Below are 23,406 nucleotides of genomic sequence, written 5' to 3'. Positions count from 1 at the left end.
AACTAAGGAGCACAAATGCACATTGCATTTATCATACAAGACACTTTTATTGGTTATTTATGCACTCAAAAGTTTTACCTGTCGCATGATCTCAGAAGCTAAAGCTGCCACACCATGCAGGGGATGTAGCTCAGTGATCAAGATGGATCCAGTCAAGTGCTGGTAGAGACGATGGAACAGACGATAAACTGACAACAGGACATTAAAATCAGCCACACTCAGAGACCACGTGGCCTAAAGGATGAGTAGTCTGCCTTTGGATCAGAAGGCTGTGGGTTAGAGTCCCTTTGTGGTTGGTCAGAGGTGTATTACAGGTGAAGGGAATAAACAATTTGAAATTTACTAAATATCTTTTTATCTCTCATTTCGGCTTTAACTTAAGAAACAATGCCTGGTAACGTGGGTAGAAGATAATATAATACATAATTAAAAAACATAACTCTGTCTTCTGCTCTATAAGACATAACTGGGACAAGATTCCATCGCCTTTGAAATGATTCAGTTGCCTTTGAAGTGACTGTGATGTCATTGGCTCCCCATAATTCCATGTAAATACCAGCTGGCAGACAGAGTCACATCACAGTACATGCACAGGAGGACTACAGCGAAACACACTGACAAACACAAACATCATGCCAAAGAGGATGAAGATCGCACATGGAGGCCAAAATAACGGCAACACAGCAGAAGAAGGCCTGCTGAGGGAAAATGAAATGATAAAAAAACAAGTGAACTAGTTGTTGTGGCTGTGTTGAGCAGATGGAAATTTGGTGATTGACCTTTTCGTAGAACATTGTTTATGATTTGATCACTGCCTGAGCAGAGGATGGTTTCCATCATCCACCTCTGGGTTTTGGGCCCAGCACTCTTCCACTGCTCCACTCTCCTTACAGGTGATGTTACCAACCTGTGATCTTGATGATGATGATTTGTTTACTTCGTGCGTCAAATCTTAAAAAAAATAAAAAAATCCATCAATGACGGAGAATTCTCGGTTAATGCAAGCCCTGGTGGATTTGGCCATGCAGAATTTGTTTGGGCATGTTGTTGTTTTTCACAGAGTTTAAATGGAGGAGAGTTGAGTTTAAGCAAGTTTTGCAATTTAAAAATGAAGAAGTCTAAATATATCAACTCCCTTCCTTCTTCTGCACTGTTATGTTCTAATATGTCTCTGACTCCACCTTAAACTTTGCTGTCTTACTGTGCTATGCAACATGACAACGGGCTCGTCCGGGATTTGAACCCGGGACCTCTCGCACCCGAAGCAAGAATCATACCCCTAGACCAACGAGCCTTGTACAGCAGGAGATTTATGGAATTTAAAATGTTCTGAGGGGGAGAACTTTTCGGTCATCAAAAATCTCACACAGAGCATTGATCATACACTACAACATTTGGTGCCCGCACACTCCCTGGTGGTCTAGTGGCTAGGATTCGGCGCTCTCACCGCCGCGGCCCGGGTTTGATTCCCGGTCAGGGAAAACATTTTTACTGAAAAATACAGGTGATTGACCCCAGAACATCAATATGTCATCATGCACCTGGGGGGTATTTCAGGTAGGACTTTAAACAAACTTTTAGTCTATCCCTGAACTCTGAGTTGACTTACTCTGAGATGAGAAACTCTAAGTATCTGGTTCCAGAACAGCTGATCTTAGTTGGTTCATTCAACTCTGAGTATGTTCACCTTGAGTTGCGCACATGCACAACCTCTATAAAAGCCATCATCAATGGAGTCCCGTCACCATGACAACCGAGAAAAAAAGATCCAGTTATTTCAACCCAGTGGAGTTGGAGGTCTCATGCTCTACCAACTGAGCTAGCCGGGCTGCTTGCAAAAAAAAAATCTTCCAAAAAATTGCTAAAAAATACAGACTGGGTAATGTCCCATTGTCATGATAACACTGTGAGAGAAGTGCATTTGAAGCCTTCACTGTGGGAATGGTAGAGCGCTCGCTTAGCATGTGAGAGGTAGTGGGATTGATGCCCACATTCTCCACAAGACTTTAGCTCTTTGGAGATACAGCAACAAGTGAACTAAACACAGCAAATCTTTGGTTTTTTTGTATGGATTCATGGCAGAGGTTACAAAATTAAGGAGGTCAAGGAGGTCAGTGGATCAGCAACAACCACAAAATTACTGTTTCTCTTTGGAAAGTTTTGGAAAGGATAAAAAAGTAATACATAAAAGGTGAACTGTGATGGCAGGAATCATGGTGTGAACACACAGAACAGTCTGTCTTTTCTGGACATGTTTGGTGTGTAGCACAACACAACTACACAGCTCAGCTACTTGTTGACTGACAAAAACAACAGCAAGCCATATCTGAGGCTCTAACTCAGATAGGCTACAATTATTCCTTTCTGCATAAATGCTTTTCTTTGGGATTGTCCTGCTCAGAAATTCAGTAAAAATGATGATTTGCTATTTTAAATTTGTACAGATCAGCCACAACAACACAACCCTAATCCCTAATCACTGCAGTTAACAGTCCTCTCACCATATGCTAACGGTCCTCATGAATTTAAGAGGATCGGTGTCTGTTCCTGATGGACTAAATGTGTTCTTCATTACAAACCATTACCAAGACCATTGAAACCGCCCAAACTAAGTAGACAGGGAGCTGTGGGAGTGGTTTCATTCAGGTATAAGATAAATTCAGGTAAAAGCCTGAAAGGGAGTCCATTGGACACGACTGGGAAGTTAATGCAAAGACTCTTGAGGAGAAGATCCTAAGTGAGGTAAAAATGAAAGCTTAATGTGACTTAGTCAATTCATTTGGTCTCTTTTTCCACTTTCAGTGTTAATTGACAAAAACAACAGTAAGTCTTGGAGCCATGTTTTCTTCAGATCTAACTCGGATCACTCCAATCAGAGACACTCATGAAGTCTTTGTGCATAAGTGCTTCTCTTTGGGGTTGTCCTGGATGGAAATTGGACAAAAAAAAAATGAGAAATGCAATTCTGTCTTTTCTTCAATCACCAGGACAACAAGTTTTATAATTTTATCAATTGGGGGTTAAGAAAGTAGTTTGAAAGCCACAAATGTTACCTTAACTTGAGCACTGACTTGACTGTTGAATTCAGTAAGTGCTACTTGTTGGAGCAGTGCTGACTGACAAAGACAACAACTTCTTCTTAGAATGCAACAATGATCATTTCAAATAAAAAGACGGAAGACTTCCTTTTGTACAAGTGCTTCTCTTTGGGGCTGTCCTGGATGGAATTTGGACAAAAATTAATACATTTCTTCAGCTGAATTAGTGCATTTGTCACCAACGTTTCCCCAACTGGAGCACAGACTTCTGTTCTGAGAGCAGTAAGTGCTATTTTTGGGGTAATGTTGGTGATTTCAGAAGTCAATCACAAGTCAGCAAGTTTTATCAATGATATGGAGGGTGGAGGGTTAAGAAAGTAGTTAGAAAGTCACAAATGTTACCTTAAAGGGCATATTGCAGGTTAAGGACCACATTGAATCAATGTTTAAAAAAATAATATAGGAAATGTTTTGATAAAGTGTCTCATACGGATAATATCCGTATATTTGCTGCACACAAACAGGACAGACGGTCTTTTGTCCCTCAGCTGGAAAGTGAAGGAGGTAAAATGTCCACAGCAGAAGTCCTGCGGGGTTTTGTCACCGACAGACTCGCCGCCGCCTGCCGGGAGATCTTAGCAGTCGTGGACAGAATGGTAGCCGGATATGAGGAGGAGGCTTCGGGCTTCAGGCAGGAGATCGACCGGCATAGGAGCCAGCTGGAGCTGCTGCAGCCCCGAGTCCTGATCCACAAAACGGGTCGGTTGTTTTTATGAGTGAGAAAGGCTGAGGACTGTATTTGGCAGATGTAGAATGAAGCAGCTGGAGGAATAACTGTGTTCATATTGTAGCTAATAAAGAGGATTCATTATTGAATCGTGTCCTCCAGATGTTCAGCAGCTGATGGTGAAAAAAGAGGTTCCTACTGAGTTCACCTCCAGTCCGGATCCGGAGGATTCAGAGAGTCCAGTCCTTAAACAGGAACAGGAGGAGGACCACGTACCAGGACTGGAGGAGACCAGGAACCCTGTGAGGCCGTTTCAGGTGAAGAGTGAGGATGAAGAGATGAATGAACCGGCCAGGAGCTGTGATCCACAGAGTCCTCTTCAACCAGATCCAGATCCAGAGGAAGAGGTCTCAGACTCCTCTGATACTGAAATCAGTGAAGATGATTATCATGAAACCAGAGTGGCCCAGTCAGATGTGAAAATAGATGAAGGTGATGCAAATGTTAGAAGATGTGGCAGCAATGAAAAACCCATCAGCTGCTCTGAGAGTGGGGAAACGTTTAAAAAAAAGTGGTATCTGAAGATTCACATGAAGACCCACACAGGGGAGAAACAGCATATGCAAGTTCACTCAGTAGAGAGACTGTTTGGCTGCTCATTTTATAACAAAAGGTTTAAGCGACAAGATTATCTTAAATCACACATGGTAGTACATAAAAGAGAGAAACCCTTCCGCTGTGATGTTTGTGGGAAAAGATTTAAACTGAAGGGAATCCTAAAAAAACACATGAAGGTCCACACAGAAGAGAAACCCTTCAGCTGTGATGTTTGTGGGAAAAGATTTAAACTAAAGGCAATGCTTAAACCACATATGGCAGTCCACACAGATAAGAGACCCTTCAGCTGTGATGTTTGTGGGAAAAGATTTAAACTAAAGGAAACCCTTAACAAACACATGAAGTTCCATACAGAAGAGAAACCCTTTGGCTGTGATATTTGTGGGAAAAGCTTTAAACTAAAGGGAAAGCTTAAAACACACATGGTAGTCCACACAGAAGAGAAACCCTTCAGCTGTGATGTTTGTGGGAAAAGATTTAAACTAAAGGCAGCCCTTAACAGACACATGAAGTTCCATACAGAAGAGAAACCCTTCAGCTGTGATGTTTGTGGGAAAAGATTTAAACTAAAGGCAATGCTTAAACCACATATGGCAGTCCATACAGAAGTGAAACCCTTCAGCTGTGATGTTTGTGGGAAAAGCTTTAAACAAAAGGGAGTGCTTAAAACACACATGGCAGTCCATACAGAAGAGAGACCCTTCGGTTGTGATGTTTGTGGGAAAAAATTTAAACTAAAGAATGAAGTTAAACGACACATGAAGATCCACACAGAAGTGTAACACTTCAGCTGTGATGTTTGTGGGAAAAGATTTAAACCAGAGAAAAGCCTTAAAGTATACATGGAGGTCAATACAGAAGAGAAACCGTTTGGTTGTGACGACTATAAAGAGAAAGACCGAAGCGGCTGACTGCAGGATCTCTACTGGTTGACCAAAAGTAAACTAACATATTTGGTCTTTTTTTTTTTACTTTTGCTTTGTTGTTTTTTGTCCTCATTCATTTGTGTTTGGGTCAGTGACATGTATACCAGAAAAAGGGGTTTTGTAAAAAATTTAAATAAGAGGCACAAAAAAGGCTCTGCTCTACTAACTCTCATCTTTATAGAAACATGTTGTTTTTAGATTTTTCATTGGTATCAGAAATTATGTGACAATTTGTTGTATTATGCCTAAAATCATCACATGGCGTAACATGAAAATAATTGAAACTGAAAATGGATTATAGTTTTGTGAAAATGAATTAAATTTGAGCATTATTTTCTAAATCATCGCTCAAAGTGAGACCTATGCCGTCAGTCTTTCAACATATTTTCTACTTATTGTGACATACTTTGCTATAAAGTTCTAACAATATTTGTCACTCTGTGATACTGTTTTCTATGTATTCCATGAATGTTTTCAGATTTTAGCATTCATAAAGGTATGATATTTTCACATGTAGCAGACTCTGGCTGGCAGAAATGAGATCCACAGGTCACAGTAAGGTCACAGGGATGGTCTGGTACCAAAGAGAGCTCATAAAAATATCACTTGACCAGAAAACAGGAACCAAATGAATGTCTAACTGCAACAAACTCCCACCAAACACCAACAAACTTGCACTCTGTGCATCTTTGCACGCACACGCTTATCCATTTGAGTGGACCGTTCCTGGAGATGCTGCAATACCAGGTCGATGCGTGGAGTGCACGGAGCAAGCCCCTATTCCATCTCCCTGTTCCAAAAATCTATTTAATATATGGTCCCCGGGTAGGGGACGTATCAGATATTAAACTGAAAACAACCACAGACATGTTATTTTCAGAAAGTTACGTTGCAGAGCAAAGAAAATGTCTCTTCTTGGTCAGCTATAAAACTTCACATATTTGTCCACACGGAGCAGTGAAATGGTCCATAGACGGTCCAAAGATATCATTGAAACATGTTAACCAGAGAGTGTTAAAAGAACTGAGCTTCTAGACCCAACCACTAAATTCTCATTATTAACTAAAGAAGTGCCCCGTGTGAGGCTCGAACTCACGACCTTCAGATTATGAGACTGACGCGCTGCCTACTGCGCCAACGAGGCCTGGAACAGAGGGGCCACCAAAAGGACCCCAGGGCCATTGGGCACAAACCGGACAACACAAACAGAGCACAGTGGCACAGAGCCACCAGCAAGGGTCCTGCCTCACAGCGGCGAGGCCGGCTCCCCCCGACCACACACGCCCGGACGGGGCGAGCCACAGCACGGTGTTTCCAGTATTTTGATGTTGGTTAAAAAGGTACTTTGCATTTTAAACATAACAGTGGAATAGCTGAAAAAGGGAATACTTTACTTCTAAAATATAATACTCCTGTTAGCCAGCAGCACCTTCACAAATAGTTCCGGAAATTTCTAATCCAGACGGGGAATCTTACATCAGCCATGTTGTTTCTCCAACATTTACAACAAGGCACTGCTGGGATTTGAACCTGTTTACTAGACCAGCACTTTGACCAGCTAAACTACAGCACCAGGAAACTAGATCCCCAGAGCAGGTCAGCTCCAGAACCTTCCTGTTGCTGGATGTATCCTGTGATGTGTATTGGCAGACTCACTCCACAGGCTCCTGTGATGCAATCGGTCAGCGTGCAGGACATATAAGACAGTAACCTGAAGAGTGATGCCTCAGCTGGAGCAGCTGGCTGACCTTCTGTCAGTCTGTGGATTACTCATCAGTCATCAGTGCTGCCAGTTTCTCTGCAGTTTGTCTCTGAAACCACGTCTGTGTCGGTGAACACTTGTGCTCTTCATAGTTGTGTGTCACTTTCTCAAAGGTTTGATGTCGGTATGCACAATGTATCAGCTGATGCTGGTAATTCTGTAACATATCAGCATCAGTCCGATGAGTAAAACTGCCAATATCAACAACCGATGTTTATTTCTGTGTAGTTACCGTTTGTGTGTATGTTTCAGGAGGGGGAGGGCCTTCTCAAGGGCTCGTTGGTCTAGGGGTATGATTCTCGCTTTGGGTGTGAGAGGTCCCGGGTTCAAATCCCGGACGAGCCCTTCATATGACATGTCCAATGATCTGCACCCCCCCTACTGCTGTGGACATTTTACCTCCTTCATGAAGGAAGACTGTGCAGTTAAGTGACTGGTCAGAGAGAGTGACTGAATGTGCTGTGTGTAAATAATGAGGTTTTTTTGTGCCCCAGTGGCCTAATGGATAAGGCACTGGCCTCCTAAGCCAGGGATTGTGGGTTCGAGTCCCATCTGGGGTGGTTTACAGCAGAGTGGCGCAGCGGAAGCGTGCTGGGCCCATAACCCAGAGGTCGGTGGATCGAAACCATCCTCTGCTAACAGCCTTTTAGCAACAGCTAGCTGTTCACGATCCAATGTTCGTCGTTTCCTGTAAATCAGTGCTGCTTGAAAAACTGACATTTTCCAGCTGAAGTCATGTCTCATAATGTAAAGGAACATTCAGTGTGTGCTCATGTTTATCTTTCTGCATTTTCCCCTTTGATGCGTGGGTTCAAATCCCACCTTTGATGGAAGCTGCTTTTCCTTTCACCTCTACTGCTGTAAGGTGTATTTTGGGGACAAATGTATTTAATATTTTGTGCTCTCCATGTATGAGTCCTTTCTATCCACAACATCTAACATTAGGAGCAAGGCACTGCTGGGATTTGAACCCAGGATCTCATTATTTACACACAGCACATTCAGGACATTAATGTGACAGTTTATTTTATGCTAAAGAAAATATTTGTCACAGTGGACTTGGCTCATCATTGAGTTGACGTCTACCACTGATCTACATCCTCTTTGGACCTTGACCTAACCACAGAGGCTCTGAGCTGCTGCAGAGAAGCCTTCCTGAATTCATGTTGTCTAACTTACTGACACTTGAATAGTGGAACTGCAGACAGTGGACACATCATATGAGGGGCTCCTCTGGGATTTACACACAGAACCTCTTGCACCCAAAGTCAGAATCATACCCCTCGATCAAGGGTCTGCAACCTTTAGCACTAAAAGAGTTATTTGGGTCCATTTCCACCAAATTAAAACCCACTCAGAGCCACTCACCCACTCACAGAGGAAGTGGAGTCACACACCACGTGATATCTGTCTTTCCTGCTCCTGAGTTAGTATAGTGGACAGTGTCTCTGCCTGTCACGCAGAAGACTGGCGTTTGATTCTCCAACGGGGAGAGCATGTGCATCTTTATAGCTCATTCACACCAGAGTGATAGAAGCTAATTGTCTGGGGGGCCTGAAAGTGTGACTTGGTTCCCATTGTTCATATTAAAGAGCCGTTCAAGAGACTCTCTGTGATCAGGTTAGGGTTAGCTGTCATGTTTCTAAAAGCATGTCTGAGGAAACAAAGTGTAAACAAGTGTTCAAGGCCTTTTATGGTGGTCAGTCATTGGTGGTTCATCAGTGAAATGCTCACCTCCCAGGTGCGAGGCCTGGGTTCAATTCCTGGCCAATGCAACATAAATCTTTACCAGCATCTAACCAACCAACATCAGCTGGGTCACAGCACAGCACGGAGGATTTTCAACCCACGGATCCAGAAGAGACTGAAGCGCAGCCAAGTATAAGCAGAGTGGCGCAGCGGAAGTGTGCTGGGCCCATAACCCAGAGGTCGATGGATCGAAACCATCCTCTGCTATTTATACACACTAAAGATTCATTTACTGTCCCACCAGGAGTGATAACTTAAACTGGAAAATGTCAGGAGTTTTTCAGCAGCACTGATTAACAGGAAAACATGGAGAATGTCATTTATCGCTTTCCTCAGTAATGTGTACTGTTCTGCTCCTAACTCCTCCTAACTGCTCCAACTAAGTGATGCTGTTGAATGGTTATATGTATTTCATCAGAATTTTGTTGGGGCAGGTGGGACTTAAACACTGACCCTTGTCCAAAGTGGGAAATGACGGAGAAAGTCCAACGATCTAAGCAGCACAAATGCACATTGCATTTATCATACAAGACAAAAACACTTTTTTTGGTTATTTATGCACTCAAAAGTTTTACCTGTCGCATGATCTCAGAAGCTAAAGCTGTCACACCATGCAGGGGATGTAGCTCAGTGATCAAGATGGATCCAGTCAAGTGCTGGTAGAGACGATGGAACAGACGATAAACTGACAACAAGACATTAAAATCAGCCACACTCAGAGACCACGTGGCCTAAAGGATGAGTAGTCTGCCTTTGGATGAGAAGGCTGTGGGTTGGAGTCCCTTTGTGGTTGGTCAGAGGTGTATTACAGGTGAAGGGAATAAACAATTTGAAATTTCCCGAATAACATTTTATCTCTCATTTCGGCTTTAACTTAAGAACCAATGCCTGGTATAAAAGGCGTTCATGGAGAAGACATAGAATCTGTGATGTGTTACACTAAGTGACTTTAACTCCATAATTAAATAACAAAGCTCAGGGAATGTCTTTGAAAGGACCCACAACAGCTGCTGAAACCCGGGATTGAAACAGGGACCTTTAAACCTTCAATCTAACGCTCTCCCATACGAGCTATTTCAGCACAGCACACAGTGGAAATGACTTCTCATTATTGCTTCCATGACCTGGAAGTGGAACTAAAGGTGTGTCCCTATCACCGGCCTTGATAATGATAACTGAGCATCAGTGAGTGCTCTCCTCCTCTTAGATGAGTCCTAACAACAGCACTCAGCTGTGTCTCTCCCCAAATGGGAAACTTGGGCCATAGAAGGAAGCAAACGTTGTTGGCAGGATTCGAACCTGCGCGGGGAAACCCCAATGGATTTCTAATCCATCGCCTTAACCACTCGGCCACAACAACCATGCACAGCAATGCTCCTGTGACTCAGCATTTTGCAGCCTGGATAGTTTTCTACTCAAAGGACAGGGCACCTTCGTGTTGTGTGGAAGCACAGCTTTCAACCTTTGTGGAAGTGACACACAATTGTGAGGAGCACAAGCGTTGACTGACACAGACGTGGTTTTAGAGAAAAACTGCAGAGAAACTGGCAGCACTGATGCTTCGCTGCTTAAAGTGTCTGTCTTATAAACAGGACATCCTGCATTCAAACCCCAGCAGTGCTTCACTCTCAGTGGAGTTCCTGCTCATCACTTCCTGTATTACAGCTTTTACTTGCAGTTTCTGGACAAGAGTTATTAGCACCACGCTCTAACAAGCTGAGCTAACCGGCCTGTGTGCATTTGAAGTGAACTTTTGCACTGCTTTTGCCATGGCAGATGATCTATGATGTCAGAAGGTCTGTGATGTCAGATGATTAAAAAGACATGTTATACTGAATTGAACCCTTAATTCTTAATTCTGATTCATTTGACTTTGTCTGTTGTTTCTGCATCGTTGTTCAGTCAGACCGACAGCAGGCTGCCATCCACAGTTCATCACTTTTATTTTCTCAACATGTCTCAACATGTCTCTGTGGTGCAATCGGTCAGCGTGTCCGGCTGTTATCTGAAAGGATGGTGGTTCAAGCCCACCCAGGGATGTTCTTTGTTTAAACCCCTTTGCGGATAAGATCTCTGCCTGTCTTGTGGAAGACTGGGATTTCAATTCCTGAATGTTAGAAACTCAGTGCTGCTTGCAGTATAAAACACAGCTGCTCTACATGAACAGTGATACAACAGTGGTCACCTCCTGTCTGTAAACTCATCACTCTGCTGGATGAGGCCGATGAAAAGAAAGACCGGGGAAAGACCCAAGACCCAAGAGCTCCTGTTTACAAGACAGGCACTTTGACCAGCTAAGCCACAGCACCACTCTGAAGTACATCTATATACAGAGGATCTGGTAATGGAAGTGTAATGTGTATACTGCAGCTGAGGTTGATGGTAAAGTGGTTTGTTTTAATGTAGGAGTGCAGCGTTTGGATGCTCCAATCAGTCCGAGAAGGGTTTCCACATGCATGGATTCCCCAAGAACCATGAGGGCTGGAAAACGTGGTGTGTGTGATTGTGTGTGTGTGTGTACAGATACAAATGCTAATAAAGATAAGTATATGTACCGCAAAGGGCCTCTGATATAATACAGAGATTGTCAATTGAGATTGAGGTAGTGATTTAATCATTTTACTCCTGGAGATACTTTCACTATATATTCATTTAGAGAACATGCGCTGCCGGCTGGGGAATTAGCTCAAATGGTAGAGCGCTTGCTTAGCATGTGAGAGGTAGTGGGATCGATGCCCACATTTAGCTCTTTGTTGGAGGGTGGACTTTGGAGGCTTTTGGTAAACAGAAGCAGGACTATTGTTGTGTATGGAGCTTTGACTGTTTCCTGAACACATCATAAACTTAAGCAGCTGCTCTCCTGCTCACATGTTGTTCACACCATCACAATATATCGATGGTGGGTTGGTGGACCGGTGGACACTTTCATATCAGTAAATCCAGCGTGTTTTAGAGGAGTTCAGAGTGTCTGCCATGATACAGACAGACAGATCCAGTGTCCCATAGAGAGAAGAGTCCCGACACTCCCTGATCTCACTGCAGGGTGGTCACGTGGTTCATGTCAGCCCGCTGAGCTGTCATGTTCTTCTGTGGAACAGACAGCAGAGACTGAGACATTGCATGCTAAATAGAAATAAAATCACATACTCAACTACTTGTTTGGCTGTTATTGCATCATTCCATATTTGCACGTCAGTTTCACATTTGGAGTGGTAGGGTGACAACTGAAAGCTCTGCATAAGTATTACTTAGATACGTTTTCAAGTTTTAGTGGGAAAGCAAACACATCTCTCAAGGAGTTAACCTTGAGTCTGGCGCCTTAGACCACCGACCATCCTGACATGTTTGTCCAGCTGCCAGTCTCTGACGAGGAAACAGAAACCAATGTAGAGGAAAGGGGCAGTGCAACTGTGCTAACATTAGCATGTAGTGTGAGGATGAAGTAAACTGTAAATCTCACTTTGAGCAACGTAGAACATTGTTTATTATTTGAATATGACTGCACTGCAATCAGCTTCTCAGCTGCTCTGAATTGTGACAGTGGGGCAGCCTTTGTGTTTACATCTGAATCACATGTGATTTTGGAAATTCTTCAAAGCAGCTTCAAAGGAGGAGTTTCATTCTGTGAGTATTGTTACATCATCAGGCGATGTATCAAAGGCAGCAGCTCTTCAGACACACAAATGACACACAACTGTGAGGAGCACAAGTGTTGACCTCTCGCACCCTACACATTCAAACCCCAGCAGTGCTGTGGTTCATACTTTACAGCTTGTTTTCAGTCAGACCTGCTGATCTGCAGTGATGGGCTGTGTGTGTTTATGGGGGGTGTAGCTCAGTGGTAGAGCATTTGACTGCAGATCAAGAGGTCCCCAGTTCAAATCTGGGTGTCCCCTACCAAACACTGCATTTTTTCATGTGGGGGTGGGGTTGAAATTGCAAAGGGGAAAAGCAGAGGGAGGCTTGTCACAGTAAATTACTGTGATGAGTGATTATTCTCTCAAATAAGAATCTGTTTAAACCAAATCAATGAAACATTTGGATGCAACTTTCTCACGGGCTGTCATTAGTCTAAGTTTTCCATGCAGTTAATCACCAAAACTAGTTTGTTTCTACAACATCTGACCTGAGCAACAAGGCGCTTTGACCAACTAAGCCACAGCACCACTCTGATGTACAGGGATGTATTTTGGATCTGAAAATACCCCGTGGCTGTTACGTGGCTGACCATCATGACTCTTACCAAAGTTTCTTTAGCATATAATAAACTGTCACATTAATGTCCTGAATGAATGAGTCTTTGATCTCTTTGAATGACATCAAAGAGATCAAAGACTCCATTAAATGTATATAAAGAATACATTTTGATGACAATTGGAAATGTCTGTTTATTGTTTATCACTCGTTAGGATCCCTGTTAGCTGTCACTGAGGCAGCAGCTACTCTTCTGCTACAAGGACTATGATGAGGCAGTGGCCACTGATAATGCTGCCTGTCCTGCTGAATTTACGTCACCTGCACTTATGTCAACAGTCAGAGCTCCAGACACAATAAGAGTACTGAAGAAAAATACTTTAAACATGAGCTCTGTGTCACATTCATGCAGCTTGTGTAGAAACAGTTCATTCCATCAGAATGAACCTTCACCTGTCACAGTATGTAAGAAGCCATCCAGGGGATGTAGCTCAGTGGTAGAGCACATGCTTTGCATGTATGAGGCCCCGGGTTCAATCCCCGGCATTTCCAGCATTTATAATATAATGCTGTATGAAATGTTCAACTGCTCCTCCTTAGTCACTCAAACAAATTACTGAGAATGCACATACATATGTATGAGATCAAAGACTCTGCCCATCTCTTGTCATGACCTCCACCATGGAGTGCACAATGTTAATGAAGCTCCAAAGACAATCATGCTCTTGTCTTGTTCACACTTGAAATACATATAACACTCTGTATTTTTTGTCAATTTTTTTCAAAGTTTTTTTGCAGTTCTAGCAGCCAGCTCCGTCGGAAGAGCATGAGACTCTTAATCTCTGGGTCGTGGGTTCGAGCCCCACGTTAGGTGATTAGCAGTTTCTTCAGACCCAAAGTTACCCAGCAGAACACTGCCTCTGCCAACTTGCCTTCTTCCACCCTGACTGGTCTGCAGCTCAGCTAACTGCAGTGGACTGTGTTCAGTCAGTTTGAACCAACATGAAACATGTCAACTTTTCAATAGATCAAAGGAGGCAGAGTGGGTACTAAAACTATTGACAGCTAGTGCAGCTTCAGTATGGCATCCATCGACCTCAGTCAACTCAGAGTTCAGGGAGAGACTCAAAGTTCGTTGAAACTCCTACCTGGAATAACCCCCAGCTGCATGATGACATATTTATGTTCTGGGGTCAATCACCTGTATTTTTCAGTAAAAACATTTTCCCTGACTCGAATCGAACCCAGGCCGCGGCGGTGAGAGCACCGAATCCTAGCCACTAGACCATCAGGGAGTGTGAGAACACTAAAGGTTGTAATGTATGATCAATGCTCTGTGTGAGATTTTTGATGACTGAAAAGTTCTCCCCCGTTCAAACAAATTCAAACGTTCACAACCCCCACTCCCCAAACATTGATAAAACTTACTGATCTGAACTCACCAACACGACCCCAACTAATAGCACTTACTGCTCTCACAGCACAAGTCTGTGCTTCAGTTGGGGAAATGTTGATGACAAGTTCATGAATTTAGCTGATCTCACAAAATTACTAAAACTAGATGTCGAACTAAAACTACTAAAACTGATTGTAATTTTTGTCCAAATTCCAGCCAGGACAACCCCAAAGATAAGCACTTATGGACAAGACTTCATCAGTGTCTCTGATTGGAGTGATCCGAGTTAGATCTGAAGAAAACATGGTTCCAAGAATTAATGCTGTTTTTGTAAATTAACACCGAAGGGGAAAAAGAGAGCAAAGAGAATAGAAGCCACATTCAGCTAAAAATTTTTTACTGCACATATGATCTCCTCCAAAGAGTCTTTGCAGCCACTTCCTTGTTGTGTCGCAGTTCCAATGGACTCCCATTCAGGCTTTTACCCATCTTACATCTTCTACTTTGTTCAGGCAGTTTCAATGGTCTTGGTAATGGAATGTAATGAAGATCACATTTAGTCCATCAGGAACAATCCTCTTAAATTCATGAGGACCATTAGCATGACACAGCACCAACAAACAGCATTTACTGCCTTATGTCCATACGTCTGTGTTTCAATTCAGGAAATGTTGATGACAATGTTTTTTTTTATATTCCAACCAAGACTTAGTCTCTAGATAAACATATCTGCATTTGTGTTGGGAGTCATGGCTCCCACCAAACCTGCTGTCTTTGTCAGTCAGCACTGCCCCAACAAGTTGCACTTACTGAATTCAAGTCAAGTTAGTGCTCAAGTTAAGGTAACATTTGTGACTTTCAAACTACTTCAGATGTTCTTAACCCCCACGCCCCAAAAACTGATAAAACTTGTGATTGACTTCTGAAATCACCAACACTACCCCAATAAAAAGCACTTACTGCTCTCAGAACACAAGTCTGTGCTTCAGTTGGGGAAATGTTGAGGACAAATTCACTCACTCAGCTGATCTGAAGAAATCTATAAAAACTGGTTTTAATACCATCCAGGACAACCACATAGAAAAGCATTTGTACAAAAGGAAGTCGTCTGTGTAATTGAAATGGTCAGTATTGTATTCTAAGAAGATGTTGTTGTCTTTGTCAGTCAGCACTGCCCCAACAAGTAGCACTTACTGAATTCAACAGTCAAGTCAGTGCTCAGGTTAAGGTAACATTTGTGACTTTCTTAACCCCCATCCCCCATATCACTGATAATACCTGCTGTACTGGTGATGGGAGAAAAGAAGGAATGGCATTCCTCATCTTTTTTGAAAAACATTTGAAATCACAAACTCTGCCCCAACTAATAGCACTTACTGCTCTGAAAACACAAGTCTGTTCTTCAGTTGCAGAAATGTTGATGACAAATTCATAGATTTAGCTGATCTCAAGAAATCATTAAAAACGGGTCAGATTTCCACCAGAGCAACCTCAAAGAATTAGAGTTAGAATTAGAATGTTTTTATTGCCATCATACACAACGTATAACAAACCTTAAAGACAACTCTGTGGTACAAAATATAATTATAAAATAAGAAAGATAAAAGATGAAGTAAAAAATAAAATGTATGAATATATTTACAAAAGAAGCCAGTAACAATATATGTACAGTTGAGAATTAGCATGACTGTAGATAACTGTGGAAATAAATAAAAAAGTAAAAAAACAAAAAGTAGCTATTACTGAATTTAACAGTTAAGGTAACATAAGGTAAGAAGAAAGAAAGGACACATTGACAGAACCACTGTGCTTCATACCAGGACACAGCAGCGTGAATCATGAATCATCATGAATCATGTTCGGGAAATGTTTATGACAAATTCATGACTTTGGCTGATTTCAAAAAATAAATAGAAATAAATAAAATATTCTGTCCAAATTGCAAACAGGACAACCCCAAAGAGAAACAGTCATGCAGAAAGGAATCAACAGTGTCTCTGACTGATGTGATCTGAGTTAGAAGACATTGATTCTTTACTTCTTTATTGTCTTTGTCAGTTAACGCTGCCCCAACAAGCAGCATTTACTGAATCCAAGTCAATCAAGTCAACAAACACGTTGGATAATTAATTGTGACTCTGAACTTTTTTCCAGTTTGTTGAATAAATGTGTTGTCCTCCTTCAGTAGGAAGTTTCTGTGGTCTTGGTAACAGTTTGAAGAATAGAATGATCAGACAACGATCCTCTTAAATTCATGAGGACTGTTAGCATATGATGAGAGGACTGTTAACTGCAGTGATTAGGGATCAGGGTTGTGTTGTTGGAGCTGATCTCAAGAAATCTATTTAAAATAGCAAATCATCATTTTTTTTTTACTGAATTTCTGAGCAGGACAACCCCAAAGAGAAGCATTTATGGAGAAAGTTAACAAGCAGCTGTGTTGTGTTAGAAACACCAAACATGTCCAGAAAAGACAGACTGTTCTGCGTATTTCCCTGAAGAGTTGCCAGACTGTGTTCACACTTTGATTCCTGCCATCACAGTTCACCTTTTGTGTCTTTCTTTTGTTATCCTTCACAAAATTGTATTTGATGGCACAGAGGCACAAATAGAAAAATGGCGGGGGGGCTGTGACTTGGTTCCCATCATTCATATTAAAGAGCCGTTCAAGAGACTCTCTGTGATCTCTGTGAACATAAATCTTTACCTCAGTCTTCTGATCCAAAGTCAAACACCTTGTCCTTTGGGCCATGTGGGGTCTGAGTGTGGCCCATTTTAATGTCCTGTTGTCAGTTTAGTGTCTGTTCTTGTCATATTTCATTGCTTCAGCATTCATCAGGATGAAGGCAGCATCAAGCAGCAGAGGTCAGTGTTGGCCATGACCTGAGATCAGATCCACCTTCTGTGGAGGAGATCTGAAAAACTCCAAAATCACATGTGATTCAGATGTAAACACATAGGCTGCCCCACTGTCACCATTCAGAGCAGCTGAGAAGATTATTGATCATTCATTGATTATTAATGATCAGCTCAGAACCAAACAGTGTATCTGAAGCACAGGAAAGAGTTCTGCTCTCCAACACTCTGATCCCTCAGTTACCATCGAGTGCACACTGTTAATGAAGCTCAGGTAGACACAGGTAGATGAATAGTCCTACATTAAAACCGTGGATGGATTTCCCCAACAAGCCTTTTGATAGCAGCTGTAGAAGGTGCTGTGTTCAGGTGACAGTCTCCTCTGGAACTGAGGGTTCAAATACCACTCCTGACAGTCTGTGCTGTTACCCAGCTTCTTTGTCTGAGGGCCTTCTGGGAAAGATCTTTGTTGTGCTTTAAGTCACATCTGTCCTCATTCAGCTGATTCCTCAACTAACTGTTAGTAGAAACTGTTTGTAAATGACATCTTTGTACATCTGACTGCCAGTTACATTTGGTTGTGTGAAAGTCCAACCTCTGTTCGGGACAGACCCAGCTCAAGAAGATAAATGTGAAACTTTTCCAGATATCAGGGCTCTTTCTGGCAGAGATCCTGGGGGAGCTCTGTCACTTCAAGCCCAGCGCTGCCTTACTTTACCGGTGACCTTAATAAATGTTTCTACTGGGAACTGAAGATTTCTCCAACTCATTTTTGGGCTTCCAAGAAAATCTTTATTGCCCAAAATGGGGCCTGCTAGTGGTAGGTCCATTGTTGTAAAGGAGTTTCCCATACCGGGAGTCGAACCCGGGCCGCCTGGGTGAAAACCAGGAATCCTGACCGCTAGACCATATGGGAGATGCAACCATGCATCTCAGCATTCTAATGTTCATGCAGCCATTTTTGTGGACGATCCAATGAACCCTGTAGATCTCAGGCTGATGGTGCCAAAAGGACCACATCATCTGAAAAATCCTGCGATCTTCCACGAGAAAATGGCGTCTTTGACAGCCTTTTGGACACACAACCAGTCAGCGTGACACATCCACCCTCACAATATTTCATGGTGTGGTTGAAAGAGGAGGGAGAATATTGGAAATGTAGGTAAAAAAAAAACAGAGCTTGAATCTCACTCAGGTACCACCTCAGATGCCGAAACCCGGGATTGAACCAGGGACCTTTAGATCTTCAGTCTAATGCTCTCCCAACTGAGCTATTTCGGCTGGATGGCTCCGTTTCTGCTGGATGTTCTGTGACAGTTCTGCTTGTTTTTGCCCATTAACACTGCTCTTTAACCCTCCTGTCATTTTCACCCTCCGCCCCCCCTTCCAAACCTTGGTTGGAATTTCAATTAAAACGATCACAAGTTTTAAATTGATGTCTTCTTAGACGTTAGATGACTTCAATTACAGAATCTATTGATTCACTCCAATCAGAGACACCGATGAATTCTTTGTGTTTCTCTTTGGTTCTGGTCCTGGTTGGAATTTGGGCAAAAAAGATGAGGAATGCCAACCCCTCTTTTCTTTGAATCAGCTTTTACCTGCAGAATCTGGACAAGAGGAACAGTGTTTTAGTGGTTGGTGCTGGTTGGTACAAATATACTAATATAATATATATATATTAGTAAATGGCAGAGAGAGAGATGACCTGCATAAAGAGACTGGAGCCTGAATACAGTTCCTTGGTCACCATATCACATACATCTTCACTGAAATAATGACACCTGTGTCACCTGTGAGAAAGCTCAAAGCTGTGTCCAAAGGTTTGGAGGAGTGAATGGCAGAAAGATGTCTTTGAAGCCATTTGGACACACAACCAGTCAGCGTGCAGCATTCAACCTCACAATATTTCATGTGGTTGTGGTGTGGTTGAAAGACGAGGCAGAATATTGGAAATATAGGTCAAAACAACCATATATAACAACAATAACAAATTTCTTCCTCCCTGACTGGTCTGCAGCTCAGCTGCCTCATACACAGCCAACTGCAATGCACTGAGTAGCTGACACTGTGCTGTCAAAGCTAGCATTAACTTCTCTGTTTCTGTTAGAATAAATGTACATAAAATGATTATCACAGTATTGCTCAACTTTTACTAACCCTGCAGGAATGCAGAAACTTGTGTTTTTCTTACAGGAGCTGAGATCATACCTCCGGAGATAAGCAACGACCTTCGAAGTGGAACATGAAGACAGGGAGGAGACGGAAACCAGATTACTTCGGTTATGAACTAGCTTCTCAAAGTGTTTGGTGTGTCATGTTTCAGAGGTGTACCTTGAATATGATTATACAATATCAGCTGGCAGCTGGAGACACGTCAGGATGGCTCAGTGGCCCTCAGAAAAAGTCTGACTGTATGATAAATACGGTTTAAAACATTTTGAATGCCATAAATGTTATGCTGAGAAAGTCTCTAGGGGTATGATTCTCGCTTAGGGTGCGAGAGGTCCAGGGTACAAATCCTGGATGAGCCCATTGTGTTATGTTGCCAATATCAGTGCCTGACCATCATGACTCTTACTCTAAACTACTGTTTCTCTAGTCCAGAGACTGCAAGTAAAAGCTGTAATACAGGAAGTTATTATTGCCATATCTCCAAAGAACTAAACTCTTGTGTAAAAGAAAACTAAAATCTTCTGTTAAGAAGAGGGCTCGTCCAATTATACACCAATCAGAAGCCTGAGTAGCTCAGTCGGTAGAGCATACAGAAACTGCATGCACTCATTCATTTGAAGCGAACGTGAGAGAGTGACGTATCCATCTGTGTCGCGTGGGGGATCAATGAAAGGCAGGAAATGCCTTTGATCTCCAGTGACGTCACAATGCCACAAATGTTCCATCAGTACCTGGGCCATGGTGATGTCCCATTGTCAGAATCAGTCAGTTCTTTCTCTTGGCATGATAACACTGTGAGAGATGTGCATTTGAAGCCTTCACTGTGGGACTTTGGAGAAGTGGATGGTGAACAGAACATCCTGCATCAGTGGGCTCAGCCAGCCGAAATAGCTCAGCTGGGAGAGCATTAGACTGAAGATCTGACGGTCCCTGGTTCAGTCCCGGGTTTCGGCATCTGAGGTGGTACCTGAGTGAGGTTCGAACTCTATTTTATTTGACCTACATTTCCAATGTTCTCCCTCCTCTTTCAACCACACCATGAAATATTGTGAGGTTGGATGCGTCACACTGACTGGTTGTGTGTCCAAAAGGCTGTCAAACACACCTTTCTTCCATTTTCTTCTCCAAACATTTGTACACAGTTTTGAGATTTCCCATAATGTCATTTGTGTGTCATTTTTGCAGTGGTAAAGCATGCGCTCTACCACTGAGCTACATCCCCTGCATGGTGTGGTAGCTTTAGCAGTTTTAGCAGCTTTAGCTAACCAGACAGCTTCTGAGCTCCTGCAACAGCTAAAACACCAATTTCCCTTCTCCGCAGCACAGCATGAGCCACAAAGTTACTGTTGCTTCACTTTACAAGACACTACAAATAACACAACCAGCCAACCTCACACAGCTCCATATCATAAAGGTTAGCTCTCCTGACGACTGCAAGGCAACAGCTGGGCTTGTCCAGCAAAGGAGATGCTGATTCTGTGATGTCACAAAGGTTTTAATGACATCACAGAGATCAAAGGCTCCTCCCATTTTTTCTCATGAACTCCACCATGGAGTGCACACTGTTAATGAGGCTCAAAAGGCAATCATGGTGCTGCCATCACTTCCTGTGTTACAGCTTTTGCTTGCAGTCTCTGGACTAGAGAAACGGCAGTTTAGTGTTGGTTGCTGTGTTGAGCAGATGGTGATTGCTCTTTTTTAACAGAAGACAAACTTTGGTAAGAGTCATGATGGTGAGGCACTGCATGATCAATGTAACACTAAGGGCGTTAGACAGAAGATCTAAAGGTCCCTGGGTCAATCCCGGGTTTCGGCATCAAAGGTACCTGAGTAAGGTGCAAGCTCAGGTTTCTTTGACCTACATTTCCAATGTTCTCCCTCCTCCTTCAACCACACCATGAAATATTGTGAGGTTGGATGCGTCACGCTGACTGGTTGTGTGTCCAAAAGGCTGTCAAACACATCTTTCTTCCATTTTCTCCTCCAAACATTTGTACACAGTTTTGAGATTTCCCATAATGTCATTTATTTATTTATTTATTTTGAAATGATTTTTGGCGATTTTTTGGAGGATGTTTTGCATTTCTAGCAGCCTGGCTAGCTCAGTCAGTAGAGCATGAGACTCTTAATCTCAGGGTTGTGGGTTTGAGCCCCACATTGGAGATGACAAACCTGGAGGGGAAGCGTGTGTTTGGGGACATCTGGAGAGAATTGGACCTGGTAGACCTCCAAGCCTGCCTTGGAAGTAATACAGACAAACCAGGTTCAGTCCAAATAGTTCCAGTTTTGTTGTTGCTTCTGTCTGCAGAACTCAAAGGTATCTGGCAGGACCATGATTGCCTTTTGAGCTTCATTAACAGAGTGCACTCTACTGTGGAGGTCATGACAAAAAAGTGGGAGGAGTCTTTGATCTCTTTAGAACCTTTGTGACATCACAAACACACCTTGCTGCAGTAGAGGTGAAAGAAAAGCACTTTCTGTCAGAAGTGGGATTTGAACCCACGCCTCCAGGAGAGACTGCGACCTGAACGCAGCGCCTTAGACCGCTCGGCCATTCTGACAACTACAGCTAGCAAATGAGCCGAACAATTTGTTGAAAAATTAGCCCATCAAGAGACAGAGACATGCAGAACTTGTCCTGTTGCAGCCTGCTATTCCAGCTAGAATTAATAAATATCTTAACAGAGTGCACTCTACTGTGGAGGTCATGACAAAAAAGTGGGAGGAGTCTTTGATCTCTTTAGAACCTTTGTGACATCACAAACACACCTTGCTGCAGTAGAGGTGAAAGAAAAGCACTTTCTGTCAGAAGTGGGATTTGAACCCACGCCTCCAGGAGAGACTGCGACCTGAACGCAGCGCCTTAGACCGCTCGGCCATTCTGACAACTACAGCTAGCAAATGAGCCGAACAATTTGTTGAAAAATTAGCCCATCAAGAGACAGAGACATGCAGAACTTGTCCTGTTGCAGCCTGCTATTCCAGCTAGAATTAATAAATATCTGCCTTTGAAGCAATCAAACATGACGAGGTGGAGGAGTGGTTAAGGTTAAGAATCCCATCCTCGTCGGTGGTTGCTTTAGTCTGTCTAAGTTGCAGCCTGCTATTCCACTTAAAATTATCTATCCAGTCAGAATTATCCTCAACGTCAGCTGGTTAGAGCTGTGATAAATGACATTCTCCATGTTTTCCCTAACCACCACTCGAGAGTTTTGAAATGAAATGAAAATCAGATTTTATCCCCATTTATATTTATAACTGTAAACTACGATCTCTTAAAGTTAAATGTAAAATCAATCGAAGAGTACATCCAAACTTATACGTTGACTTGGTTAAAAATTACACTAATCTCCGGAGGAGACCTGAACACCCTGAGCAGAGTGGCGCAGCGGAAGCGTGCTGGGCCCATAACCCAGAGGTCGATGGATCGAAACCATCCTCTGCTATTTATGCATACTGCTACATATACATACTGGATGTCCCATCATGAGACATGACTTTTTCAGCAGCACTGATTAACAGGAAGACATGGAGAATTTTGTCTGTCATTTCTATAATATTGATCGTTGTAACCTAAAGCTGATGAAAACCCAAAAGTAGTTTGTTTCTACAACATCTGACCTGAGCAACAAGGCTCTTTGACCAACTAAGCCACAGCACCACTCTGATGTACAGGGATGTATTTTGGATCTGAAAATTCCCCCAACATATGTGGCTGACCATCGTGACTCTTACCAAAGTTTCTTGAGCATATAATAAACTGTCACATTAATGTCCTGAATGTGCTGTGTGTAAATAATGAGGTTCATCAAAACAAAGTCAGAACCAGAGCTCAGGCTGTTGGTACACAAACAAAGAAAGGCATACTTGTGGATTCACAAGATTATATCAGGATCTGACCTTTTCCTGTTCCATCAGTAACCATCAAAGGAGATGCTGATTCTGTGATGTCACAAAGGTTCTAA

The 23,406-nt window shown here is 42.6% G+C and overlaps 13 non-coding genes and 1 pseudogene across 13 annotated transcripts; 6 read left to right on the top strand and 8 right to left on the bottom strand.

The window, feature by feature from the left end:
- Positions 1 to 1,222: 1,222 nt before the first annotated feature.
- Positions 1,223 to 1,294, bottom strand: trnap-cgg (transfer RNA proline (anticodon CGG)). The gene has a single exon. It is a non-coding gene; the product is annotated as a tRNA-Pro (tRNA).
- Positions 1,295 to 1,409: 115 nt separating this feature from the next.
- Positions 1,410 to 1,481, top strand: trnae-cuc (transfer RNA glutamic acid (anticodon CUC)). Its single transcript has one exon. It is a non-coding gene; the product is annotated as a tRNA-Glu (tRNA).
- Positions 1,482 to 6,019: 4,538 nt separating this feature from the next.
- LOC115038651 (uncharacterized) lies at positions 6,020 to 6,197 on the bottom strand (annotated as a pseudogene).
- Positions 6,198 to 6,380: 183 nt separating this feature from the next.
- trnam-cau (transfer RNA methionine (anticodon CAU)) lies at positions 6,381 to 6,453 on the bottom strand. Its single transcript has one exon. It is a non-coding gene; the product is annotated as a tRNA-Met (tRNA).
- An 891-nt stretch (positions 6,454 to 7,344) lies between these two features.
- trnap-ugg (transfer RNA proline (anticodon UGG)) lies at positions 7,345 to 7,416 on the top strand. Its single transcript has one exon. It is a non-coding gene; the product is annotated as a tRNA-Pro (tRNA).
- A 142-nt stretch (positions 7,417 to 7,558) lies between these two features.
- Positions 7,559 to 7,631, top strand: trnar-ccu (transfer RNA arginine (anticodon CCU)). The gene has a single exon. It is a non-coding gene; the product is annotated as a tRNA-Arg (tRNA).
- Positions 7,632 to 10,098: 2,467 nt separating this feature from the next.
- On the bottom strand, positions 10,099 to 10,180 carry trnas-aga (transfer RNA serine (anticodon AGA)). Its single transcript has one exon. It is a non-coding gene; the product is annotated as a tRNA-Ser (tRNA).
- Positions 10,181 to 12,644: 2,464 nt separating this feature from the next.
- Positions 12,645 to 12,716, top strand: trnac-gca (transfer RNA cysteine (anticodon GCA)). The gene has a single exon. It is a non-coding gene; the product is annotated as a tRNA-Cys (tRNA).
- Positions 12,717 to 13,494: 778 nt separating this feature from the next.
- On the top strand, positions 13,495 to 13,566 carry trnaa-ugc (transfer RNA alanine (anticodon UGC)). The gene has a single exon. It is a non-coding gene; the product is annotated as a tRNA-Ala (tRNA).
- A 4,544-nt stretch (positions 13,567 to 18,110) lies between these two features.
- Positions 18,111 to 18,182, bottom strand: trnae-uuc (transfer RNA glutamic acid (anticodon UUC)). Its single transcript has one exon. It is a non-coding gene; the product is annotated as a tRNA-Glu (tRNA).
- Positions 18,183 to 18,474: 292 nt separating this feature from the next.
- trnaf-gaa (transfer RNA phenylalanine (anticodon GAA)) lies at positions 18,475 to 18,547 on the bottom strand. Its single transcript has one exon. It is a non-coding gene; the product is annotated as a tRNA-Phe (tRNA).
- A 1,775-nt stretch (positions 18,548 to 20,322) lies between these two features.
- On the top strand, positions 20,323 to 20,395 carry trnaf-gaa (transfer RNA phenylalanine (anticodon GAA)). The gene has a single exon. It is a non-coding gene; the product is annotated as a tRNA-Phe (tRNA).
- A 1,524-nt stretch (positions 20,396 to 21,919) lies between these two features.
- On the bottom strand, positions 21,920 to 22,002 carry trnal-cag (transfer RNA leucine (anticodon CAG)). The gene has a single exon. It is a non-coding gene; the product is annotated as a tRNA-Leu (tRNA).
- Positions 22,003 to 22,244: 242 nt separating this feature from the next.
- trnal-cag (transfer RNA leucine (anticodon CAG)) lies at positions 22,245 to 22,327 on the bottom strand. The gene has a single exon. It is a non-coding gene; the product is annotated as a tRNA-Leu (tRNA).
- Positions 22,328 to 23,406: the final 1,079 nt, after the last annotated feature.

Source organism: Echeneis naucrates, unplaced genomic scaffold, assembly GCF_900963305.1.
Source record: "Echeneis naucrates unplaced genomic scaffold, fEcheNa1.1, whole genome shotgun sequence".
Lineage (NCBI taxonomy): Eukaryota > Metazoa > Chordata > Actinopteri > Carangiformes > Echeneidae > Echeneis > Echeneis naucrates.
Note: the sequence above shows the minus strand (reverse complement) of the source record. Positions and strands in the feature narration are given on the sequence as shown.